The sequence below is a fragment of the Phacochoerus africanus genome, chromosome 3 (genome assembly GCF_016906955.1).
Source record: "Phacochoerus africanus isolate WHEZ1 chromosome 3, ROS_Pafr_v1, whole genome shotgun sequence".
In the NCBI taxonomy this organism is placed as follows: Eukaryota; Metazoa; Chordata; class Mammalia; order Artiodactyla; family Suidae; genus Phacochoerus; species Phacochoerus africanus.
Genome location: NC_062546.1, coordinates 161,657,976 through 161,672,144, shown reverse-complemented (window position 1 = coordinate 161,672,144; position 14,169 = coordinate 161,657,976). Strand labels below are relative to the sequence as shown.

The window sequence follows — 14,169 nt, the reverse complement described above, 5'->3', positions numbered from 1 at the left end:
TTGATCCAAATTTCAGGGAGTATTTTATGAAGAAAGCATACTGCTACAATTTTGTATGAATAAGGAGAGCTATCCTTAAATCTTAAAAGGGATTTCTTAGGTTGAAAAAGTACATATAAGGGCTATAAACCCCCTAAGTGTGATCTCTAGGTGGACAAATATAGGGAAAAAAGTCAGATGGCCTTCCAAAGAAATAAAATGTCATGAAAATATATACTGTGTGCATTTTATATATATTTCTATAATAAAAATCATGCACTGCCAAATTTCAAGCAAATTGGAAAAATCACTCAATAGTACTTTTCTTAATTGTGTTGTGTTTCTAATGATGACTGGCCTCATAATGCATACATGACTACCTTTCATTTTCACTTACTTTGAGGTATATGACCAAAAAGAAAAATCAACTAATCAAACAAGCAAAAATGTAAATCAAACTAAAACTTCAGATTAAAAAATAATTTACTGTTAGATAGTGCATCCAAAATGCTAAAGACAAGTTCGAAAAAAAATATCAACAGGAACTCCCTATTTTAAATTTTTTTGTTTCTAGAGAATTCACATAGAGAAGAAATAAGCAATAAAAACCTTATAGGGGAGTTCCCGTTGTGGCTCTCTCAGTGGCAATGAACCCAATTAGTATCCATGAGGACATGGGTTCAATCTCTGGCCCCGCTCAGTGGGTTAAGGATCCAGCTTTGCTATGGGCTATGGTGTAGGCTGCAGATGCAGCTCAGATCCAGCATTGCTGTGGCCATGGCATAGGCCAGCAGCTATAGCTCTGATTCAGTCTCTAGCCTGGGAACTTCCATATGCTGTAGGTGCAGCCCTCAAAAAAAGGAAAAAAAAATTATAGGACAGCTATTGCTGGAGAAATACGATTTTCAACTTTGAGAGGATTAAATTTTTAAGGAAAAGAGTGATGAAAAACATAAGGACAATTCAAAAACTTAAGAAGTATTTTCAATTTTTTTCTTTATTTTATAATGTTTTATTGTAGTTGATTTAATGTGATAATTTCTGCTGTATAACAGAATGATCCAGTTATACATATATACACATCTATTCTTTTTCAGATTTTTTTAAAACTTGGCAAATTTTTAAAATTTTAATTTTGTAGTAAAAGAGTTAGAGCTTTAACAATTCAAACTCTATTTATTTCCAATACAAACATCTAATGGAGTTTTATATCAAAAAAACAAAAAAAAATCAAAAGATGGGCAGAAGATCTAAACAGCCATTTCTCCAAAGCAGACATACAGATGGCCAAAAATTATTAAAAGATGCTCAACATCACTAATTGCCAGAGAAATGCAAGTCAAAACCACAATGAGTATAACCTCACACCAGTCACAGTGGCCATCACCAAAAAGTCTCCAAAAAAATAAATGCTGGAGAGGGTGTGGGGAAAAGGGAACCCCTTCTACACTGTTGGTGGAAGTGTAAATTGGTGCAACCACTATGGGGGATAGTATGGAAGTTCCTTAAAAAAACTAGATATAGAACTACCTATGATCCCATAGTCCCACTCCTGCACATCTATCCAGAGAAAACTCTAATTCGAAAACATAGGCACTCCAATTTTTTTTTTTTTTTTGCTTTCTAGGGCTGCACCCAAGACATTTGGAAGTTTCCAGGCTAGGGGTCAGGAGTTGAGTCAGAGCCACAGCTGCTGGCCTACACCACAGCCATAGCAACAGTGGAATCCAAGCCACATCTGCCACCTACACCACAGCTCATGGCAACACTGGATCCCCTATCCACTGAGGGAGGCCAGGGATCAAACCCACATCCCCATGGATTCTAGTCAGATTTGTTTCCTACATGCCATGAAGGGAACTCCCATAGGCACTCTGGTGTTTATTGCTGCACTATTTACAATAGTCAAGACCTGGAAGCAACCGAAATATTTATCAACAGAGGCATAGATAAAGAAAATGTGGTACATATATGCAATAGAATATTATTCAGCCATAAAAAAAGAATTAAATAATTCCATTTGCACAACATGGATGGACTTAGAGATTATCATACTGAGTGAAGTAAGTCAGACAGAGAAGGACAAATATCATATAATATCACTTATATGTGAAATCTAATAAAAATTATGCAAAAGAACTTATTTTAACAACAAAAACAAAGCCACAGATTTCAAAGCCAATCTTTCGGTACCATAGGTGAAACTGTGGCGGGGGAAAGGAAGAGTTGGGAGGCTGGGAATAACATACACACTACTGTATAAAATAGATGGTTAATGAAAACCTACTGTATAGCACAGGAAAATCTACTTAATAGTTTGTAATAACCTATATGGGAAAAAACAATGGATATATTTATATGTGTGACTGATTCACTTTGCTATACACCTGAAACTAATACAATGTAAATCAACTATACTCCAATAAAATTAAACATAAATAAATAATGAATACCAACTATTTATTCCAGTGATTTCAAATTGTGGGTCCCAGGCCAGCAGCACCAGCAGCACCTGGGAACATGTTTGAAATATACACTCATGACTTGTTTGAAATACATGTTCTTGGGCCCCACCCAGGCCTACTGAGTTGGAAACTCTGGGGCTGGGGGCTGTGATCTGTGTTTTAACAAGCCCTCCAAAAAAACAACAAAATTTACAACCAAACGCTGAGCAATCTTCAACCAAATAGACCAGAAACTTTCAAAAAGATATCCTACTCCAGAGGACAAAGAGGAGGCCACATCAAGAGGTAGGAGGGGCAATTATGCAATATAAGCAACCCCATACATCCCCGGTGGGAAGCCCACAGACTGGAAAGTAACTGTTTCATGGAGACTCACCTACAGGAGTGAGAGTGCTGAGTCCCACATGAAACTCCCACGTGTGGGGATCTGGCACTGGGAGAAAGAGCATCTGGCATTGAAGGCCAGTGGGGCTTGTGTGCAGGAGTCACAGGACTGGGGGAAACAGAGACCCCATTCTTAAAAGGCACACACAGACTTTCACAAGCACTGAGTCCCAGGGCAAAGCAAAGTCTCCATAGGAATCTGAGTCAAACCTGACTGCAGTTCTTGGAGGGCCTCCTGGGAAAACAGGGGTGAATATAGCTTGTTGTGGGGAAAGGACATTGGAAGCAAAGCTCTTGAGAATCTTCATCAGCTGTTCCTTTCTCTGGAGGTGGCCATTTTGGGAAAATCTGCCCCACCCATCAGCACTGAGAAGCCCCAGGGCAAACAACAATCCAGGTGGGATCACAGCCCCACCCATCAGTAAACAGGCTACCTAAGGACCCTCCAGGCACACAGCCTCCTCTAATCTCATCCAGAGACTAAGCCCCACCCACCAGAGGGATAGGAATCAGCTCAACCTACCAGTGGCCAGGCACCAGTCCCTCCCATCAGGAAACCTACAGCAAGGCCCTGTACCAACTTCAGCCACAAGGGGGGCAGGCACCAGAGTAAGAGAGACTACAACTCTATTATCTGTAAAAAGGTCACCACACCAAAAACCTATAAAAATGAAAAGACAGAGAACTATAACTCAGATGAGGGAGAAAGAAAAAAACCCAGAAAATCAGCTAAGTGATCAGGAGATTCTCAGCCTCCAGGAAAAGGTTTTAGATGGCTGATGCTGAAGATGAAGCAAGACACTGGAAATAAACTGGAGGCAAAGATGGATACCTTACAGGAAACACTGAGCAAAGAGGTACAAGATATAAAACTTAAATAAGAAGAGATGCAAAATACAATAACTGAAATAAAAAATGCACTAGAAGCAGCCAACAGCAGAATACAGGAAGCAGAAGAATAAGCAAGGTGGAGGACAGATTAGTGGAAATCACGGATGTGGAGCAGAAAAGAGAAAAAAGATTGAAAACAAATGAAGAGACTCTCAGAGAACTCTGGGACAATGTTAAATGCATCAACATCCATATTATAGGGGTGCCAGAAGGAGAAGAGGGAAAGAAGGGGACAGAAAAAATATTCAAAGAGATAAGAGCCCAAAACTGCCCTAACATGGGGAAGGAATCACTCACTCAAATCAAGGAAGCACAACAAGTACCATATAAAATAAACCCAAGAAGGAACACCCCGAGACACATATTAATCAAACTGACCAAAATTAAAGACAAACAGAAAATCTTGAAAGCAGCTAGGAAAAAGAAACAAAGAACATACAAAGGAACCCCGATAAGGTTATTGGCAGATTTTTCCGCAGAAACTCTGCTGCCAGAAATGAGTGGAATGATATACTTAATATAATGAAAGGAAAAAACCTCTAACCAAGATTACTTTACCCACCAAGGGTTTCATTCAGTTTGAAGGAGAAATCAAAAGCATCACAGATAAGTGAAAGCTAAGAGAATTCAGCAACACTAAACCAGCTTTACAACAAAGACTAAAGGAATTTCTCTAGACAGAAAAGAAAAGGCTGCAACCAGAAACAAAAATACCACAAATGATAAGGCTCAACAGTAAAGGTATATATACAGTAAAGATATGAAATCATCCATGCACAATTATTGCACCAAAATCAGAAATCATGAGAAGAGGAGGGTACAAATGCAGGACAATGGATATGCACTTGCAATTAAGAGACCAGCAACTTAAAACAATCTCATATACATATAGACTCATATCAAAACTTCATAATAACTGCAAACCAAAAATCTACAATTGATACACAAAAAAATAAGAAAAATCAACTCAAATACAATACTAAAGATTGTCATCAAACCAGAAGAGGGGAGAAGAAGGGAAGAAAAAAGAGCAACAAAAACAAATCCAAAGCAATTAATAAAATGGCAATAAGAACATACACATCAATAATTACCTTAAATGTTAATGGACTAAATGCCCCAACCAAAAGACATAGACTGGCTGAATGGATACAAAAACAAGACCCATATATATGCTGTCTTTAAGAGACCCACTTCACTTCTAGGGACACATACAAATTGAAAGTGAGAGGATGGAAGAAAATATTCCACGCAAATGGGAATCAAAAGAAAGCTGGAATAAAAATACTCATATCAGACAAAATAGACTTTAAAATGAAGAATATTTTAAGGAACAAAGAAGGTCACTACCAAATGATCAAAAGATCAATCCAAGAAGAAGATACAACAATTTTAAATATCTATGCACCCAACATAGGATCACTACAATATATAAGGGAACTACTAACAACCTTAAAAGGAGAAATCAGCAATAACATAAGTTATCCGGAGACTTTAACACCCCACTTACAGCAATGGACAGATCATCCAGACAGAAAATCAATAAGGAACCACAGGCCCTGAATGAAGCATTAGACCAGATGGACTTAATAGACATTTATAGGACTTCCTTCCAAAAGCAACAGAATACACATTCTTCTCAAGTGCACACAGAACATTCTCTAAGATTGATCACATTCTGGGCTACAAATCCAACCTCATTAATTTAAGGAAAATTGAAATCATATCAAGCATCTTTTCCAACCACAACACTATATGACTGGAAATCAACAACAAGAAAAAACTGAAAAACACACAAACACATGGAGACAAAACAACATGCTACTAAACAACCAATGGATCACTGAAGAAATCAAAGAGGAAATTAAGAAATACCTAGAAGCAAATGACAACAAAGATATGACACTCCAAAACCTATGGGATGAAGCAAAAGCTGTTCTAAGAGGAAAGTTTATAGCAATACAAGTCCACCTCTGGAAACAAGAAAAAGCTCAAATAAACAAGCTAACTTTACATCTAAAGCAGCTTGAGAGACAAGAACAGAGAAGACCTAAAGTTAGTAGAAGGAAAAATATCATAAAGATCAGAGCAGAAATCAATGAAATAGAAATGAAGAAACCCATAGAAAAGATCAATGAAATGAAAAGCTTGTTCTTTGAAAAGATCAACAAAATTGATAAACCCCTAGCCAGACTTACCAAGCAAAAAAGAGAGAGGATTCAAATCAATAAAATTAGAAATGAAAAAGGAGAAGTAACAAAGGACATCACAGAAATACAAAGGATCTTAAGAGACTACTATATGCAACTATACACCAATAAAAAGGAAAACCTCGAAGAAATGGACAAATTCTTAGAAAAGTACAATCTTCCAAGATGAAACGAAGATGAAATAGAAAAGATGAATGGACCAGTCACAAGAACTGAAATTGAAACTGTGATTAAAAAACTTCCAACAAACAAAAGTCCAGGACCAGATGGCTTCACAGGCAAATTCTATCAAACATTTAGACAAGAGCTAACACCTCTCTTTATGAAACTATTTCAAAAAATTGGAGTTCCCGTCATGGCGCAGTGGTTAACGAATCCGACTAGGAACCATGGGGTTGTGGGTTCGATTCCTGCCCTTGCTCAGTGGGTTAACGATCTGGCATTGCCATGAGCTGTGGTGTAGGTTGCAGATGCGGCTCAGATCCTGCGTTGCTGTGGCTCTGGCGTAGGCTGGCAGCTACAGCTCCGATTAGACCCCTAGCCTGGGAACCTCCATATGCCGTGGGAGCTGCCGAAGAAATGGCAAAAATACCAAAAAAAAAAAAAAAATTGCAGAGGAAAGGATACTCCCAAACTCATTCTATGAGGCCACCATCACCCTGGTATCAAAACCAGACAAAGATTCCACAAAAAAAGAAAACTATAGGCCAATTTCACTGATGAACATCGATGCAAAAATCCTCAACAAAATACTAGCAAATTGCATCCAACAATACATTAAAAGGATTGTACGTCATGATCAAGTGGAATTTATCCCAGGGATGCAAGCGTTCTTCAATAGCCGCAAATCCATCAGTGTGATACACCACATTAACAAATTGAAGAATAAAAACCATATGATCCTCTCAATAGATGCAGAAAGAGCCTTTGTCAAAACCAACACCCATTTCTGATAAAAAAAAAAAAAAACCTTCAGAAAGTGGGAATAACGGGAAGCTACCTCAACATGATAAAGGCCATATATGACAAACCCACAGCGAATATCATTCTCCGTGGTGAAAAGCTGAAAGAATTCCCACTGAGATCAGGAACAAGACAAGGATGTCTGCTCTCACCACTACTCTTCAACATAGTTCTGGAACTCCTAGCCACAGCAATCAGAGAAGTAAAAGAGATAAAAGGAATCCAAATTGGAAAGGAAGAAGTAAAACTATCACTATTTGCAGATGACATGATACTATACCTAGAGAATCCTAAAGACTCTATCAGAAAACTGTTAGAGCTCATCCATGAATTTGGCAGTCGCAGGATACAAAATTAATACCCAGAAATCGACAGCATTTCTATTTACTAACAATGAAAGATCAGAAAGAGAAATTTGGGAAGCAATCCCATTTACCATTGCATCCAAAAAAATAAAATACCCAGGAGTAAACCTACCTAAAGAGACAAAAAACCTGTACTCTGAAGACCATAGGACACTGATGAAAGAAATCAAAGATGATAACAAAGAGATGGAAAGACATACCATGCTCTTGGATTGGAAGAGTTAATATTATCAAAATGACTATACTACCCAAGGCAATCTACAGATTCAATGCAATCCCTATCAAATTACCAAGGACATTTTTCACAGAACTTGAACAAAATATTTTAAAGTTTGTTTGGAAGTACAAAAGACCCAGAATAGCCAAAGACATCCTGAAAAAGAAAAGTGGAGCTGGAGGAATCAGGCTCCCTGACTACAAAGCAACAATCATCAAAACCATATGGTACTGGCACAAAGAAATATAGATCAGTGGAACAGGATAGAAAGCCCAGAATTAAACCCACGCACCTATAGCCAACTAATCTATGACAAAGGAGGCAAGAATATACAATGGAGAAAAGACAGCCTGTTCAATAAGTGGTGCTGGGAAAACTGGACAGCCACATGGGAAAGAATGAAATTAGAACACTCCCTAACACCATACACAAAAATACACTCCAAATGGATTAAAGACCTAGATATAAGACCAGATACTATCAAACTCTTAGAGGAAAACACAGGTCAAACACTCTCTGACATAAATGACAGCAACATCCTCTCAGAGCCACCTCTTAGAGAGTAATGACAGTACAAACAAAAATAAACAAATGGGACCTAATCAAACTTAAAAGTTTCTGCACAGCAAAGGAAACCCTAAACAAAATGAAAAGACAACCCACAGAATGGGAGCAAATCTTTGCAATTGAATTGATTGACAAGGGATTCATCTCCAAAATTTATAAACACCTCCTACTGCTCAATAACAAAAAAAACAAACAACCCCATCAAAAAATGGGCAGAGGATCTAAACAGACAGTTCTCCAAAGAAGACATGCAGATGGCCAAAAAACACATGAAAAGATGTTGAACATCACTCATTATTAGAGAAATGCAAATCAAAAGCACTATGAGGTATCACCTTACACCAGGCCAGAACGGCCATCATCAAAAAGTCTACAAACGATAAGTGCTGGAGAGGGTGTGGAGAAAAGGGAACCGTATTACACTGTTGGTGGGAATGTAAATTGGTGCAACCACTATGGAAAATCATATGGAGATGCCTCAGAAAACTCAAAATCGAACTCAAAACTCATTTGATCCAGCAATCCCACTCCTGGGCATCTATCCAGAGAAAACCATGACTCAAAAGGACACATTTACTCCAATGTTCATTGCAGCACTATATGCAATAGCAAAGACATGGAAACAACCTAAATGTCCATCGACAGAGGACCAGCTAAAGAAGATATGATCCATATACACTGTGGAATATTACTCAGCCATTAAAAGGAACAAAATACCGGCATTTTTAGCAGCATGGATGGACCTAGAAATTATCATGCTAAGTGAAGTCAGTCAGACAATGAGACACCCACATCAAATGCTACCACATACATATGGAATCTGAAAAAAGGACAGAATGAACTTCTTTGCAGAACAGATACTGACTCACAGACTTTGAAAAACGTATGGTTTCCAAAGGAGACAGATCAGGCAGTGGGGGGACGCACTGGGGTTGTGGGATGGAAATCCTATAAAATTGGATTGTGATGATCATCATACAACTATAAATGTAATAAATTAATTGAGTAATAAAAAACAAGCCCTCCAAGTAATGGTCAACCAGGATCACTGATTTATTCCAAAAACATTTACTGGGTACCAGCTGTGTGCCAGGTTCTGAGAAAGGCATTTATTGGGCACATAAAAACAAAAATTTAATATGACCTACAGTTTAATCAGTCACAAAGAAAAAGAATATTAGCTAATAAAATTTGTTGTTGTTGTTGCTGTTTAGTCTTTTTAGGGCCACACCCATGGTATATGGAGTTTCCCAGTCTAGGGATCAAATCGGAGCTATAGCTGCCAGCCACAGCCGCAGCCGTACAGGATCTGAGCTGCATCTTCTACCTACACTACAGTTCATGGCAACACTGGATCATTAACCCACTGAGCAAGGCCAGGGATCAAACTCCGTGTCCTCATGGATACTAGTCAGATTCATTAACCACTGAGCCATGATGGGAACTCCTAAAATGGTTTTTGAATATAGGAAAGTAGGAGATTCATGTGGCTACAGCTGGATCACATAGAACTACCAAGACCACTGAGGAATTCTAAGGTGGGGGCACTGATCCTCAGAATCACCTGGAAGGATTTTTCAAAAACAGAGGTCCTGGTCCTCCCCAGACTTCTGGAATCACGCTATCCTGAAAGGGGGCTCAGGAAAACTATATTTTTAACATTTCCCTCAGTAATTCTGATGTTTACCCAGAGTTAATGCTGCTGCTGCTGCTGCTATAGCATTGCCTCAGATTCTGTGCTTTTCACCACCTCTCTGCTGGCAGCTTTTCCAGCTGTGTTCTGTGAATTACCTGCACTGAATCGACTCTGGGAGCATTCCCCATGAGGGGAGATGTGAGAGTGCTCTTGGGTAAAACACAGATACCCCAGGCTGAACCACCGAATCAGAATCTTTGGGACAGGGCTCAGGAATAGGCATTTTTCACAAATGTTGAAACACAGCAATTTGAAATTTAATGCCTCGTGGATCTCCCCAAGAAACTACTCTTCTACTCTCCACTGCAGCCTAGTCTCCAAGTGCATTTTATCAAAACACGTTTCCCTCCCTTTCTTTGTCTCTTGATGTGTGTTGGGGATAAGCAATGGCCCCTCAAAGATGTCCACATCCTAATCCCTAGAATCTGACTCCTACATGGCAAAAAAGGACTTTATAGATATGATGAAGTCAAAGATTTTGAGGCGGGAGATTATCCTGGATTATCTAGGTGAGACTCATGGATCAAAAGGGATGTAATAATGGGGGGAAAAAAAGGGTCAGAGTCAGGAAGAACTTTAAAGATGTTATGGTGCTGGTTTTGAAGATGGGGGAGGGGACCACAAGCCATAGAATGCAAGCAGCCTTTAGAAGCTGAAAAAAGGCAAGGAAACATTCTTTCCTGGAGCCTCCTGAAGGAATGTAATCCTACTGACACCTTGATTCCGGCCCAGCATAAACTCATCTCAGGATTCTGCCCCAAATTTTGTCATTTATTATAATAACGATAGGAAACCACTTCAACATGTAAAAGATATATAAAGGAAAACAGTTTGGGACAAGCAATGCTAATACTGATGAAGCTTACCTCATTTGGAGATTCTACAACATAATAGATGGCATATTTAGTGTTCCTTTAGGATTTATATTTATCAAACAATTTCTTTATAGGTCTTAATTCGACCTAGTTACAAGGATCATAGTAACAATTCCAGGATCTTAAAAAAAAAAAAAAAGCCACAGTTGCTTGATAGCAGTAAGATTTCCTTTTCAGATTCATTCTTCACAGTATTATCAGAACATATGGAAGGTCATCTATTGCATACAACTAAAGACAACATGTTCACTAGTGTCTACTCTCAGATAGCTGACAAGCCTAAAAATACTCAATTCGGTGAAGAATCAGGAAAAGCATTCATAACAGACATCACCTCAGTGATGTCATCAGCTATAGCGGAAAAACTTGTGAAGGACACATCCCTGGGAAAAAGCCTTCAAAATCCTCTTAAATTATCCGCAACTTTTAAAGATAAAACAAACAAACAAACAAACAAAAACAGGCGAACAACTGTCATGTTCTTTTGTTCGCTCACTCTTTACCTGCTTCACTCCTACCAAGGGAAGGTTTGTTTCTTTAAGCCAGGTTCTCAAACTTGGGCATCCATCTTTAGATCACGTGGAAGCCTTGGTAAGACCCAAATAGTTGGACCCGAGACTTTGTATTTCTCACCTGTTCCCTGGTGCTGCTCTGCTGCCTGTTCCAGGATCACACTCTGAAACTCATTGCCTAGGGCTACAGCTTTCCATACGGAGTGCATGCCAACATGGCCTGGGGACTTATTCTAGCCCAGATGCCCCAGCCACACCCAGGCCAATTAAGTCTGACTTCCTGCAGGTGAGACAAGGCATCAGGATTTTCAAACAACCCAGGTGATTTCTAATGTGCCACCAAAGCTTCAAATCACTGCCCTAGAGGCCAAAATAACCATGAAGAAGAGGAGCAAGTAAATGTTAGGGCAGTGATGCTGATCAATAACTGACTATGGGATGCCCTGCCCTTTGGCTTCCTCTGGGCCCTGAGATTCCCTCTCCTGCTTCTCCTGCAAATGCTTCTCCTGCTAGGAGTAAAAGTGTAAAAACAGCATCAGATCCATTTTTAAATAAGAATATGATGCTGCAATACACTGCCTGGTCAAAAGATATGATATTTCAGAGGTTCCCGTCATGGCTCAGCGGTTAGCAAACCTGACTAGCATTCATGACGATGCCAGTTCGATCCGTGGCCTTGCTCAGTGGATTAAGGATCTGGCGTTGCTGTGAGCTGTGGTGTAGGTCGCAGATGCGGCTCAGATTCCACATTGCTATGGCTGTGGTGTAGGCTGGCAGCTACGGTTCTGATTGGACCCCTAGCCTGGGAACCTCCATATGACATGAGTGTGGCCCTAAAAGGACCAAAAAGAAAAAAAGAAAAAAGATAATTTATTTCTATTAGATATTTAAATTAGGAGAAAAAAAAGGAACCTGTTGAAAATAATAATACAGTTCTAAATACTGTCTGTATGTTTAAAAATTCATGAAAATTTTGTATTAAATTGCAAGAAAACCCCTTAATTCTCCTTTTGACAGAAAGAATCCAAGGAATAGTAGTTTCTTATATTAAATAATAGTTCTGTGCTTTACTTCGCAAACAGCCCCAGGATTTTCTGATTTTTAGGCAGTTAATGTCCTGTGCTTCATATCCAAATATTTCTCTCCTGCTCATACACACACCCTATTTTTATTGTTATGACTACTCATTGGTTTCAAACAATGTCTAATTACATATTTGTCAGTCACCTCTCATTTCAGATTTTATTGCTTTAAATCCATGGTTTTCTATCAATGACCTAGAACTTAGAATACCTACCTATAAGTTAATTTAGCTCTATTTTGAAATAAACCTGCAAGGCAGTACTACTTTCTAACACACAGCTTTCTACCTGCTGCTTAATGTCAGAGGAGCTCTGAAAATAATTAGCTCTGAAAATATTTTTTTTTTGGTAGTATGCCCCAAATAGCAGTTCTAATCTATTCAAAAAACTCTGATACATAATCTGACATATTTACTCATTTCTATCCTAAATTTATACAGGATATACAGAAAGACACTTTACTTTGGATTTTAGCACCTATCAACAAATATCAAAAATCCCTTAAACAAATGTAAGAAAGCGCTGTTAGAGTCACGTTTATTTCTCCAAGGCTATATGATGTAAAAAAAACTCCTTAAATATTCCTACACAAAGGAAATTCTCATTCTTTACTTCCTGATAGAAATCTAGCCTCTAACATTCCCTTTTCAATTTTCTTTAGGTGATCGTGAGGATAAAACCTGAAAGAGAGACCCTTACTTCAAACGACATCTGACTACTTCACTTCATTTTGTTAAAATGATCCTATGTGTTGTATCACAGAGTTGAATGTCCTCCAGAACACAGAGCGGATTTTATTTATGGTACTACTTTTTAATTAGAATCAGCCCATAGGAAAAATTAAATAAGGATGAATTATAAGATTTGCTTCATCAATGGCAAAGAAATTAAAATATGAAAATGTATGTCAAATGGGTTATTGAACATCAAATGAGTTACACACATGCACATAAATTTAACTCTTTTCAAACTGGAGGGGGGAATATTCCTGAATTTAGTCAAACTGAATTTACAATTCAAACATATCAAAGGCATGAAATTTTAATCTGATTTTTATTTTACTTTAACATGGGCTTATTTCTGAAGTGTATATATGTTTTGTTGCTATTTTTCTGATAATGTATTGTGGCTGAAAAGAATTCACGTATTTCAGGAAAAGCCAAATTTGCTGTCCTCCACCCTTATACCCCTGTATTTTGGTTAATATAAATGGGTCCATACCATAAGCAGCATACTTTAACTGCATTTTCCACATAAATGTATTAAGGCATCCAAAGTAAAAACCATGCTTGTAGGCCCTTTCAATGTTTGGATATAGTCTAATGTATTTAACCAATCCCACTGATAGACATTTATTTCAATTATTCAATATTGTAAACAACTTTGCGAGAAACAAACTTGCAGTATTATCCAAATATTTCCTTAGAATAAATTCCTAGGAATAGCATTGCTGGGTAAGAGAATACAAACATTTGAAACTTTGATATATATTACCAGATATCTCCCCAAAGGTTATGCCAAAGTTCATTCCTGCTGTGTATTATTAAAGTGCTTATTCTCGTCCATATTCATGAGAAAAAAATGTTAAAGGTTTATTGAGATAAATTTTCATATCATAAAATTTATTTTGGAGTTTCCGTTGTGGCTCAGCAGAAATGAATCCAACTAGTATCCATGAGGATGTGGGTTTGATCCCTGGCCTCCCTCAGTGGGTCAGGGATCTGGTGTTGCCAGTGAGCTGTGGTGTAGGTTGCAGACACAGCTTGGATCCCGCATTGCAGTGGCTGTGGTGTAGGCCAGCATCTGTAGCTCTGATTAGAACCCCTAGCCTGGGAACTTCTATATGCCACGGGTGCAACCCTAAAAAATATGAATAAACAAACAAGTCAATGATTTTTAAGTAAATTAACAATTGTGCAACCATCTTCACAATCAAGCTTTAGAATATTTCCAGCATCCCAAA

The 14,169-nt window shown here is 38.3% G+C and overlaps 1 long non-coding RNA gene across 2 annotated transcripts in view; it reads left to right on the top strand.

Annotated features, from left to right (window-relative positions):
* The window catches only part of LOC125123392 (uncharacterized), a 114,281-nt gene extending 101,105 nt beyond the window's left edge, over positions 1-13,176 (top strand). Inside the window, exon 5 of one of the 2 annotated variants that reach the window (XR_007134047.1) lies at positions 12,868-13,176. This is a non-coding gene — a long non-coding RNA (uncharacterized LOC125123392). The remainder of the gene's footprint in view (positions 1-12,867) is intronic. The other variant, XR_007134046.1, reaches the window with a different exon arrangement.
* The last annotated feature ends 993 nt before the right edge of the window (positions 13,177-14,169 follow it).